The following is a 13463-nucleotide window of genomic DNA, read 5'->3' on the forward strand; positions in this document are numbered from 1 at the left end:
TCACATTTAAAAATATATAGTCGCGAAAAAATTAAAACATTTTTGATCGATTTACTTGGTGGTTATGGAAGACGTTCGTGGATATTCTGAAGGATTTCCCAATGAATCAAGTAAGTTTCCTTCTATGTATTATTCAGTTGTTTTAGAAGTATATAATACTTCTCTTCGAGAGAAGTGTACGAGCACAAAGCGGGGTGTAATTGTACCGTGATTCTTCCCAACATTTGGAGCAAGGTTATTAAACCGAATCACATACTCATCATTACTCTATTAGTGCTTAACTATTTGCCAAGGCGCATGCGCTTGTGCGTTTTTGTCCTACGTCAAGACAATCAAGGTTTGTGCATTGATTGCTGAGGATATAGTAAATATCAAACAGTTATAGAATTCACCCTATCACGGTGCGATTCCCATCTGAGGTTTGATGAGCGGGAGAGCAAACAAAAAGGGCCAGCCTGGGATGAATCATGTTACAGCATAACTGAAGTATTAAGATGCTACAGTGTCATCCTTCCATTATCCCATTCTGGTTGTTCTTAGTGATTACAGGCAAATGGTTGTAAGAGTTATTCGGTTATTGGGGCCCCCCCGCAATGTTTCAATCTGTGCCTGATGGGATTTATTGCTGTAGAGATGTTGAGGGTCACAACGTGACAGTCACAGAAGGGGACAAAGATTTTCTGAAATTTAACTTTGGTAAAGCGGCGTCCATTCTTCGTCAAGAACCAATTTGAATATGTTCCAGGTAAAAGATTTTGTATCCATTTATCCTCAACTTGAGACATCCTGTCTGGTGGATCCTGGAGTCGTGGGAGACGTTTTAATCACATCGTATGATGTACATCTACGATGAGGCCCTGTTGTAGTAGTAGTAGTAGTAGTAGTAGTAGGGGTGTCACAGTAGCGCCTTTGGCAGTATAAAATTTTTGGATCGTCATTGAAGGGAAAGTGAAAGGGAGAGATTTGTGGTGAAGTTGATATTTTTCATTCGTCTACTTCAAAGGAAGGGAATTATAATAATTATTAGAAGTCCAAGAGTTATTAGTAGAGGGGATTTAATATAAATCCAACTAATAGTTCCTGATGTTATAAATAGTGCTCCTAGGGCTGCGGTAAGAGGTCAAGGGGTTTGGTCAACGATATGGAATGGGTGAAAGTTTTTCATAGTTAGTTAATGTACTTCTGTTGTGTATAGAGAGATAAGGATAATAAATACATAACCTTGAACAATAGCTACGGCTATCTCTAAAGTTAGTTAAGCTTTAGGGAGAGAGGGAGAAGCCGCCTAATGCTAACAGAACTCGTATCTAGCGGGAAGGGGTAGAAAACGGGGGTATGAAATACTATGTTCTCTCTCTCTCTACCTTGGGTCATTCGGGGTATCATTGAGCATGCGCGAAGTGACGTCACGAATAGTCGCTACATGAGATAAAAAATTTGGATTTTGCGCAGTAGAGCTCGCGGTAGCCCGGGCGATACTACCCCCGTTGGCTGGGAAATTTACTTCCCCCACCCAAAAGAGAGACACCTCGCGCTATTCACGCGGCATCTCCTCTCTTCCTGATATACTCTCCCTTAAAAATTCCTCTCACCTGTCGACAATAAGAGTTTGACCGCTCCCCTCTTTCAACATTCAAAGAAATCGAGGGAAATTTTGAAAGCAAAAGCAAGTATTTACTGGCGTTCTTTTTAGAATGGTCTTAAGGCACCTGGATATTACAATTATTGGGTGTTTTACCGGTATGCTCCCAATTAACCCAAAACCATTTCTCCCAATTCTCACTTAACCCAAAAATATTTTGGTTCCCATTTAAACCAAAGGCGTTTCTCCCAGTTCCCACTTAACCCAAAAACTTTCTAAATCTAGCGTTTTTACCTCTCCGAGTGACGTATGTCACGGAGAGGTTCTAATTTCGACGTGTCTGTCGGGGTGAGTGTGTGTGTGTCAGTCTGTTGTTATTGACTTACACTCGCAATTTTCAAATCGGAGCAAACGTTTTCCCAAATTCCGGACCGGAAATTTGGAAAATTGTATTCCACTTACAATGCCTATTACTCCATTGTCTGTCTAACACCCCTATCATCCGGTCCTTTATCCATCCCACATGGACACCAGTCTGCACTTACTGGCTTCTAAACACCACCATCATCTGGTCTTTCGTCCATCCCACATGGACACCAGTCTGTACGTACTGGCTTCTACACTACCATCATCTGGTCTTTCGTCCATCCCACATGGACACCAGTCTGTACTTACTGGCTTCTAAACACCACCATCATCTGATCTTTTGTCCATCCCACATGAACACCATGCTGTTTATTTTAGTATTTAAGATAATCTTATTTCTCAAGTCAACATTAATACGAAAAGGGTTAAAAAGCAGTCTACGTGATTGTCTGTGTGTGTCTGTCCGTCCGTTGTTACACTAGTGCGCCGCGTTAGCAGTTCACCTTGTGTTCATGTGTAAAGAAATCCTACAGAACCTTAATATTCCCTTTTTCCATAATATTAAGTGAATATGTGGAAATATTTTTCGTAATTACGATGCCTTTAGTAGTTTTGTAACTTGAAAGCTCGGTTTCATTTAGATATTCCAAGAATAGTTTTCAATATTATTATTTGAAATGGCTGTTTATATACTACTCAGTGCCGTCTTATCCATTGGGCCCGTTGGGCACTGGCCCAGGGGCCCCTTAAGAACAGGGGCCCCATAATTGCCAAATAATACTCATTTTACATTTCTTGTCATAAGAAAACCACTAGAAAATGTAAACTATTTTCCATCGGTCATTCAGTCTTTTCAATGAAAAATTTGGCCTTCGAACTTGAAAAATGTAAAACTAAAAATCTGAGACCTATAAGGTAGTCACCCATTGCCTAGGCTTTTACATTATCCCCCCTCCCCATGGCCTCACTTCACAACCGCATATTGGCTTATTTACTTAGTTTGAATCCTTCACCCTAAAACAGATTCAGTCTATACTGTAATTTTGCCCATGCGCAGAGAGAAAACCTGGAATTTTCTCGCTCATTCCGGCTGTTAGGTAGTAGACAACTCTGTTTAAAATATAATGCCTGTCATGAATAAAATTATGGCTGAGATGTTAGACAAACTATAAATAGAGATTATTAGTGATCAATTCAAAAATGAAACTTAATACTTTGAGCGGTGCCTAGAAGATAAAACGAGCTGTGCAGGAGAAAGAGAAAGCTAACAAATTTCCCAAGGTAACATCATGGTTCCATTAATATGTTATGAGAAGTGCTGAGCCTGGTAAAATTACTCTTTCAACAATATCACCGACGCCCTCAACGACTACCACAGTTCCAACCGACATTGCAATGGAGTCATCACTTGTTCCTATAACTGATCTAGATGAGGATATTCCACCAGTGGAAGTGCCTAAATGTGAAACGAAAACATCTTCCTTCCAGGAAACAGATGCAGGGCTATGGGTAATCAGCAATCCTAACACAGTTGAGTGCTGGATTCGAAATGGGCCGACATCTTGTCAGAACCATGAAAGCGACCTTTCACACGCATACAGTTGGAGAAAGTATTAGAATTCCAAGACAAGATATTTGTCAATAATGTGATCAAACGTAAATTACGTAATGGCGATCCAAAAAATGATCGACTTCGATCCAATTGTTAAGGAATTTTCAAGGAAGAAAGTGCGCAAATGTTTCTGACTTCGCGTTGACTATTAAATTTGTAGACTTTTGTTTCAAGGAAAAAAATAAATATTTTTATTTCTCGATTAATTTTATTTGTATAGGGGATTAGGGGGCCCAATATAGTGCACTGCCCAGGGGCCCATATAACACTGAAGACGGCCCTGATACTACTTAAGCTATACTACATCTGTATATAGAATAATCCTTGCTTTGGTGATTGCAAGAAGAAAGCTAAGGCCAAGACTGTGTCGTTTAAATCAAGTTTTATCCTTAATAGGCTTAGTGAACCAAAGAGTAAATAATTGAGACCTGATGTGAAGTAAATTATGGGTTTTGATTTTCGTGTCTGTAATGAAGAGACGTTAACGGTTCAGAGGGAACCGAAAGTTAAATACACGTTTAAATAATAAGGTTTATATTTTATAATAGGAGAAAGCATCATTGTGGTAATTAGATCAGTGAAAGGGCTATTCGTAATCGGGTTGCAACTTCGGAGATTCATTATTGTTACGGTGCGCATTGACTTTCATTGCGTGTAACCACAAGTCAGCTTTGGTGGTATTTAACGTTAACACCCATGTTGGCTAACTAAGAATATCGTTGAGGTGAAACGAGACAATAGTGTTTATACGGCAAACCAGTTGTGAATGTAGTTATGAGAATACAGAGTTAACAGTTGAGGCGTAGACAATTGGGCCTTTTCAAACACATAAAGGTTATATCTCTCCTAACTTAATTTCCTGTTTTTTCCCATTGACTGATTTTCCATGTGTCCATTGGATGTAAAATGTCGTCTGCTTTATAGTATACGGGACTTACGAGGTTACCGCCCCCTTTTCGGAGAGTTGGTCTGTCAAGGCTACGGAGCGCGTTCGACGACAGGGAATGTCAGCCACTACCTAAGGGCCGCCGACAGGTTATGGCAGCGCCCACAGAAATACCTCTCGTAAATCCCGTATATTCGCTATTCTTGGAATACTGCTTTAATAATTCGTAAATTTTTACTTCAAAAAAGAGAAATAATTCTATATCAAGGTTAATAAGTTTGTAGTAATAGTTATCCTCTTGACTCGGAGAGGTAATATTTTGGTTTTTCCAACTTGTAAAAACGTAATATTGTTGTAGTTGAACTTTTAACTTAACCGTTTTCACCCAGTCCTCTATTTTATCATCGGGTAAACTGGAACAATATAAACTATTGGAAGATGATTTGGTTTCCCAGCTATCATTGAAATAAGAAGTCCCGTTTCTTAAAAGTCCCCTCCTTCGACTTGATTAACGTAGGCAACGATTTTTCTTTCAATGTAGATTTTTCTTGTCCAATTTAACATAATTAATTTTTATCTATATGATTTTTGGATTCAATTATTCTCTTATTTCCTCGTTTATAGTTTAATTTGTTACCTTATTGTTCTATTTGTTTGTTAATTGTTTTAATAATAATAATAATAATAATAATAAGCTTTATTAGGATATTCTCTTCAGCTTTTGCATGGTTTACAGGAGAGTCCGTCGTTAAGATATTTTAAATGTTTTAATTGTATAACATTAAAGATTTTCTTTGATTGTTTAAAATTAAAAGATAAAGTAACAAAAATCTACAAAAGAATATAGTCTCATAAAATTGAAAGTAAAAAAAAAAAGTAATCTAAGAGGATTTTGCATTTAGTTTATCTCTATTATAAAATATTCTTGGTTTTGATAGGGACTAGAATAGAGGACTATGTAGTTGTGTGCTAAGTGCTACGAAGATAGTTTCTCAGTTCTTTCTGAAAAGTTGTAATAGTTTTGCAGCTTTTTAAATCGGTAGGCAGCGCATTCCATAGTTTTATTCCTATGCTTTTAACAATTTTTTGGGACCATTTATTTTCGCGTGCTCTTGGGAAGTTAGTGTGGCTACCTCTAGTAATGTATCTAGGATTACGTGTATTTCCCTTCTCAAACAGCTCTTGAATATACGATGGGGTGGTTTTGTTATGTACCTTGTAAATTAAAGTTAATTTATTGTGGTTTATGTTGTTATATGCTGTTTTATTGTGTTTTTATGCTGTTTAATGTGTGTTTATGCTGTTTTATTGTGTTTTTATGCTGTTTTATTCTGTTTGAAGCTGTTTTATTGTATGTTTTCGCCGTTTTATTGTGTTTCTATGCTGTTTAAAGTGTGTTTATGCTGTTTAATGTGTGTTTATGATGTTTTATTGTGTTTTATACTGTTTATTGTGTTTTTATGCTGTTTTTCTGTGGTTTATGTTGTTCTATGCTGTTTTATTGTGTTTTTATGCTGTTTAATGCTGTTCTATGCTGTTTTATTGTAGTTTTTGTGTGTTTTATTGTAGTTTCTGTGCGTTTTATTGTAGTTTATGTGTGTTTTATTGTAGTTTCTGTGCGTTTTATTGTATTTTTTGTGCGTTTTATTGCAGTTTCTGTGTGTTTTATTGTAGTTTCTGTGTTTTTTATTGTAGTTTCTGTGCGTTTTATTGTAGTTTTTGTGTGTTTTATTGTAGTTTTTGTGCGTTTTATTGCAGTTTCTGTGTGTTTTATTGTAGTTTCTGTGTGGTTTATTGTAGTTTTGTGCGTTTTATTGTAGATTCTGTGCGTTTTATTGTAGTTTTTGTGCGTTTTATTGTAGTTTCTGTGCGTTTTATTGTAGTTTTTGTGTGTTTTATTGTAGTTTTTGTGCGTTTTATTGCAGTTTCTGTGTGTTTTATTGTAGTTTCTGTGTGTTTTATTGTAGTTTTTGTGTTTTATTGTAGTTTCTGTGCTAACTAAAGCATTCCAAATATTATAACTAGTGTTTATGTCGATAATAAGTTAAAAATGAACTTTTCTAATTTCCAAGAAAAATACAAGCATCTGCCGCATCATGAGCCTATTCACGTCATCTTCCCAGTGCCAAGCAAAGGGGACGGGATCGACGCAATTCAGTGATAAAAGAGGGCTTCTCATATCACACGCCGCGAGCAAGTTTCAACGAAGTTTACTTTTTGTTTTTATATCTATATACTTTTGTTTATACTTCATAAATGTACTATAGAATAAATAAATTGTTCGTCGATTTAATGTATCTAATTTCTTATTCCTTTTCTTGTCAATTAAGTTACAGCAGGCATATATAGGACTTTAAAATGCATTAATTAGATTAAAAAGGATTGAGAATATGGGATAATTAGAGGTGCCGGGTAATCACTTTAGCACTGTTAAAGGCAGCGCGTCGAGGGGCTATTCACTAATGAAAATTTTCTTTTATTGGTGATTTTTATTCACGCTTTAAAAAGGATAGGCATTCATTGGTGATTTAAAATTAATGGGGATTAATGGTTGCGTCTGGATTACGAGTAATAATCGAGGGGCTACTCACTAAAACCTCGTTAATGATTTTAAACGGGATTGGGATTGTGGGTAACTTAGGGGGTTACGGGTTGTTATTATTTTACTAGTTATAAACGGATTATTAAGCATTCACATATTTTCCGCTAGGGGCGCTGTGTACGTAGTTACGTATTTACTGACATCTAAAAAATGATAAAATTCTGCTAGACATTCGTGTAAGCAATATATAGTTCATAAATTGCCGCTAGGGGTGCTGTGTACGTAGTTACGTATTTACTGACATCTAAAACATGATAAAATTCTGCTAGACATTCGTGTAAGCAATACATAGTTCATAAATTGCCGTTAGGGGCGCTTTATACGTAGTTACGTATTTAATGACATCTAAAACATGATAAAATTCTGCTAGACATTCGTGTAAGCAATAGATAGTTCATAAATTGCCGCTAGGGGCGCTGTATACGTAGTTACGTATTTACTGACATCTAAAACATGAATAAATTTGCCGCTAGGGGCGCTGTATACGTAGTTACGTATTTACTGACATCTAATACACGAAGAAATTTGCCACTAGAGGCGCTGTCTATAATATTATATAGGCCTAACGGTGTGTTCTCTAATTTGAATTAGGGCCCACGTCACACTTCGAAGCGCCCCCAACGACGGAATATACGATAAAACTCGGACGCTACTTGTCCAGGTTTCTTTTCTCTCTGCGCCGGCGACCAGTCAACATCGTTCCTTCATCAGCTACTCGTAATCCTGACTTTCGAAGGCAGTATTGGATGGAAAGCCACGGTTTACGCTGACGGTGGGACGTGACTCTAACCTCTCCGCCATTGAATGTCCATTAGAACGTTGAAATCAACGCGAAAGGTTAAGCCTAGTACGGTATGTGTGAAAGTCTTTCAATAATCCAAAGTCATCCAGCTAGCAATTTATTATTTTATTTAATCGCAGAGTTTAAATTATTTAGGTAGAGTTAATTGTTAGTTAATTATGTTTATTTATTGAAAGTTAACTACAATATGAAGAAATTTCCAGACACGAGGTCAGTTAGACAAGGCTTAATTTAGAACATCTTAAATCAAGTACTTGGGCTCATATTAGGGGAAATTAAATTCCTTATCTATTTTAAATAATAAACCTCGACTGTTAACAAATTAGGTCTCATTTAACGGCGCGAAACTATATTACCTAAAATGAGTAACGTATGGATTAACGGGGCCAGATTAGGTTGCACTAGGCTAGGCTCAACCTTTTATAAATATTTATCCGGGCCTGGCACTAATCTCTAAGTTTTTACTTTATGCCGTCGTTTTAATTTAAATTAACGAGGGTATTTTTGAATTATTACGCGTACTATAGATTTGAGATTCTAAAATTTCATTCGAGGCAGTATTTAATTATTTTAGATAATGAACTACGGTCTATTTAATAAATTAAATGGTTTAAATTAATTAGGGTTAACTGTTAATAAGTTATCATTAATTATGGATATTAATCCAATTTAATAATTTTAAAATGAGCCACGAACGCGAAGTTAAGGCTAGAGATTTTTAATTTATATTTACGTAGTTTTTTCTTAAATTATTTTAATCTATGGTATTGTTTCCGTGAGTTATTATTTTGTTGGGACCTCGAGTAGCCATTTAATTCTGATATGGAAATTGCTTAAACTTTAGTGCAATTCTTACATTATATTTATGGGAATATTTTACTTGGTTTTTTTTTAAATAATTATTTTGCTAGGACCTTAAAGTAGCCCTTGAGTTCTGATTTGGCTTAATATTTAGTGTGATTTTTAAATTTTGTTTTCGGGATTATTTTACATAGTTTTTCTTCAATAATTTACGGAAACAAATCCATAGATTAAAATAATTTTTTTGCTAGGCCCATCTAATACTTATTAATATTTGTTATTAATATATTTTCATTTTTAGACGCTAAGACGTTCTTGGATATTCTGTTGCTGGTCATTTGGAGAAGTTTCCTACCAGATGATATCAACCTTTGTTAGAGACGCTCATTCCAGATGATCTCTTCCTTGGATTTGCGATACAAGATGTTTTCAACCTGTGGTGGAAATGCAATCGTTCTCTACAAAGATAGAATGAACATCAGCGGATCTAGAAAATTCAAATTTTTATTAGAATTATATTTGCAACTACTTAATTTCTTTTTACACGTTCAAACTTCAATTTACGGAACACTTTATATTATTTTTTGTTGAAAATTTTTGTAAACACCTTATTTTTTTACTTTTTGTTCAATAAATTATGCCTTAAACCACTTTTTTTGTTTTCTTAAAAATTATTTGGTTAAGAGGGAAGGTTTGAATTTTTTAGCTCTAAACAGATAGCCTATTTTTGCGAACCCTCTTTTAGGCTTCTTTTAGCTAATATATCATAAAATAAAACGATCAAATTGTTTTGGAAAAAAATTAGCCTAAAACAAGCTCAAATTGTTTAAAAAAGTAAAAAAAAAGCCTAAAAAATGGTCCAAAAATACTACCCTAAGTCCAGACCATAAAAAATTCAAGCCATCCCCCATATCGAAACTTTTTTAAGAAAACAAAGAACGTGAGGCAAGGCAAATTTTTTTTATTGAGAAAAAAAGAATTGAGGTGTTTACAAAAATTTTGTACAAAAAAATATTTAAAGTGTTCCATAAATTAAAATTTGACCGCGTAAAATTAAATGAGGTAAGCTAGTTACGGATTAAATTTAAGAATAAAATTAAGTCCATTGGCGGAAAAACTTCACGTTCCAATCAGATTGAAGGCCTCGTGTTTCGCAAATCCAAGAAAGATGTCATCTGGATTGAGGGTCCTTAACATCGGATGAACTTCCAAGTCTACTTGAAAACGTCTCTGAATGACCAGCACCAGCTTATCCAAGAAAATCATTCGCGCCTAAAAATTAAAATAAATTAATTACAAATATTAAGGCAATGCCTAATTTTAAAATAAGTGCTACTTTAAGCCTAACAAAATAATAATTTACCGAAATAATCCCATATATTTAAATAATTAGCAAAATACTGGCGATACATTGATAAGAATTTTAATAAGTTAAATTTCTTAAGCCTTGTTCAAATGTCTTAACCTCGTGGTCGTGGTTTATTTAATTTTAATTCAAAATTATTATTTAATAGACTGAATTTACGTAAATAATAATAATTAACTGCCTGTTTCATTAAAACTACTTTATTTATTAAAACAATAAGCTATTAAAAAAAGGCTTACATTTGCTGCGCATTAACAAGTTTGTTCATTCCAACATGACCTCGCTGAATCGATTCCAAAAGAACATTCAATGGCGGAAAAGAGCTCTAGATTCTGGATTTATTCCTTGACGGCGAAAAGAAAAATGGCTGATCGACGGCGAAAGGCCTGATTTCCAAGAGCTGAGCAGAAAACGATCTTGACTCCACGAAGCCAATATAAGAAAGAAATTTCAGTCGGTTACTCAAGAGCAAAGTTCTCTCCCGCAAGATTTACGCCCACAAGACGTTAAAAGCAGACGACACTAATTGGAGTAATACCGTTTTTCCGTTGGCCTATTCCATGGAGTAATTTTCTTGGAGAGAGAAGGAAACTTTCTTTAAAATTCCATAAAATTTGGTGTCTCCTACAATAATGCTCCATACCTTCCATTGTCCTTTTCCATGGAGTAGTTTTTATGGAGCGAAAATGAAAGTTTCCCTAAAATTTGGTGTCTCCAACAATATTGCTCCTTACGTTCCATTGGCCTTTTCCATGGAGTAATTTCTTTGGAGCGAAAATTACTTCATGGAATAGGACAACGGAAAAACGGTTGAATTTACACCAATTTGTGTCGTCTGCTTTTAACGTCTTGAGGGTGTAAATCTTGTGGGAGAGAACTTTGCTCTTGAGTAACCGACTGAAATTTCTTTCTTATATTGGCATCGTGGAGTCAAGATCGTTTCCTGCTCAGCTCTTGGAAATCAGGCCTTTCGCCGTCGATCAGCCATTTTTCTTTTCGCCGTCAAGGAATAAATCCTGAATCTAGAGCTCTTTTCCGCCATTGAATGTTCTTTTGGAATCGATTCAACGAGGTCATGTTGGAATGAACAAACTTGTTATTGCGCAGCAAATGTAAGCCTTTTTTTAATAGCTTATTGTTTTAATAAATAAAGTCGTTTTAATGAAACAGGCAGTTAATTATTATTATTATTTACGTAAATTCAGTCTATTAAATAATAATTTTGAATTAAAATTAAATAAACCACGACCACGAGGTTAAGACATTTGAACAAGGCTTAAGAAATTTAACTTATTAAAATTCTTATCAATGTATCGCCAGTATTTTGCTAATTATTTAAATATATGGGATTATTTCGGTAAATTATTATTTTGTTAGGCTTAAAGTAGCACTTATTTTAAAATTAGGCATTGCCTTAATATTTGTAATTAATTTATTTTAATTTTTAGGCGCGAATGATTTTCTTGGATAAGCTGGTGCTGGTCATTCAGAGACGTTTTCAAGTAGACTTGGAAGTTCATCCGATGTTAAGGTCCCTCAATCCAGATGACATCTTTCTTGGATTTGCGAAACACGAGGCCTTCAATCTGATTGGAACGTGAAGTTTTTCCGCCAATGGACTTAATTTTATTCTTAAATTTAATCCGTAACTAGCCTACCTCATTTAATTTTACGCGGTCAAATTTTAATTTATGGAACACTTCAAATATTTTTTTGTAAAAAATTTTTGTAAACATCTCAATTCTTTTTTTCTCAATAAAAAAAATTTGCCCTGCCTCACGTTCTTTGTTTTCTTAAAAAAGTTTCGATGTGGGGGATGGCTTGAACTTTTTATGGTCTGGACTTAGGGTAGTATTTTTGGACCATTTTTTAGGCTTTTTTTTTACTTTTTTAAACAATTTGAGCTTGTTTTAGGCTAATTTTTTTCCAAAACAATTTGATCGTTTTATTTTATGATATATTAGCTAAAAGAAGCCTAAAAGAGGGTTCGCAAAAATAGGCTATCTGTTTAGAGCTAAAAAATTCAAACCTTCCCTCTTAACCAAATAATTTTTAAGAAAACAAAAAAAGTGGTTTAAGGCATAATTTATTGTACAAAAAGTAAAAAAATAAGGTGTTTACAAAAATTTTCAACAAAAAATAATATAAAGTGTTCCGTAAATTAAAGTTTGAACGTGTAAAAAGAAATTAAGTAGTTGCAAATATAATTCTAATAAAAATTTGAATTTTCTAGATTCGCTGATGTTCATCGCATCTTTGTAGAGAACGATTGCATTTCCACCACAGGTTGAAAACATCTTGTATCGCAAATCCAAGGAAGATGTCATCTGAAATGAGCGTCTCTAACAAAGGTTGAAATCATCTGGTAGGAAACTTCTCCGAATGACCAGTAAACAGAATATCCAAGAACGTCATCGCGTCTAAAAATGAAAATATATTAATAACAAATTTTAATAAGTATTAGAGGGGCCTAACAAAAAAATTATTTTAATCTATGGATTTGTTTCCGTAAATTATTGAAGAAAAACTACGTAAAATATTCCCGAAAACAAAATTTAAAAATCACACTAAATATTAAGCCAAATCAGAACTCAAGGGCTACTTTAAGGTCCAAGCAAAATAATTATTTAAAAAAAACCAAGTAAAATATTCCCATAAATATAATGTAAGAATTGCACTAAATATTAAGCAATTTCCATATCAGAATTAAATGGCTACTCGAGGTCCCAACAAAATAATAACTCACGGAAACAATACCATAGATTAAAATAATTTAAGAAGAAACTACGTAAATATAAATTAAAAATCTCTAGCCTTAACTTCGCGTTCGTGGCTCATTTTAAAATTATTAAATTGGCTTAATCTCCATAATTAATGATAACTTATGAACAGTTAACCCTAATTAATTTAAACCATTTAATTTATTAAATAGACGTTAGTTTATTATCTAAAATAATTAAATACTGCCTCGAATGAAATTTTAGAATCTCAAATCTATAATTTACGCGTAATAATTCTAAAATACCCTCGTTAATTTAAATTAAAACGACGGCATAAAGTAAAAACTTAGAGATTAGTGCCAGGCCCGGATAAATTTTTATAAAAGGTTCAGCCTAGCCTAGTGCAACCTAATCTGGCCCCGTTAAACCACGCGTTACTCATTTTAGGTAATATAGTTTCGCGCCGTTAAATGAGACCTAATTTGTTAACAGTCGAGGTTTATATAATTAACTAACAATTAACTCTACCTAAATAATTTAAACTCTGCGATTAAATAAAATAATAAATTGCTAGCTGGATGACTTTGGATTATTGAAAGACTTTCACACATACCGTACTAGGCTTAACCTTTCGCGTTGATTTCAACGTTCTAATGGACATTCAATGGCGGAGAGCTTAGAGTCACGTCCCACCGTCAGCGTAAAACGTGGCTTTCCATCCAATAC

The sequence above is a fragment of the Phalangium opilio genome, unplaced genomic scaffold (genome assembly GCF_054372755.1).
Source record: "Phalangium opilio isolate 3A_F unplaced genomic scaffold, DU_Popi_V2 ptg000031l_1, whole genome shotgun sequence".
Taxonomy (NCBI): Eukaryota; Metazoa; Arthropoda; class Arachnida; order Opiliones; family Phalangiidae; genus Phalangium; species Phalangium opilio.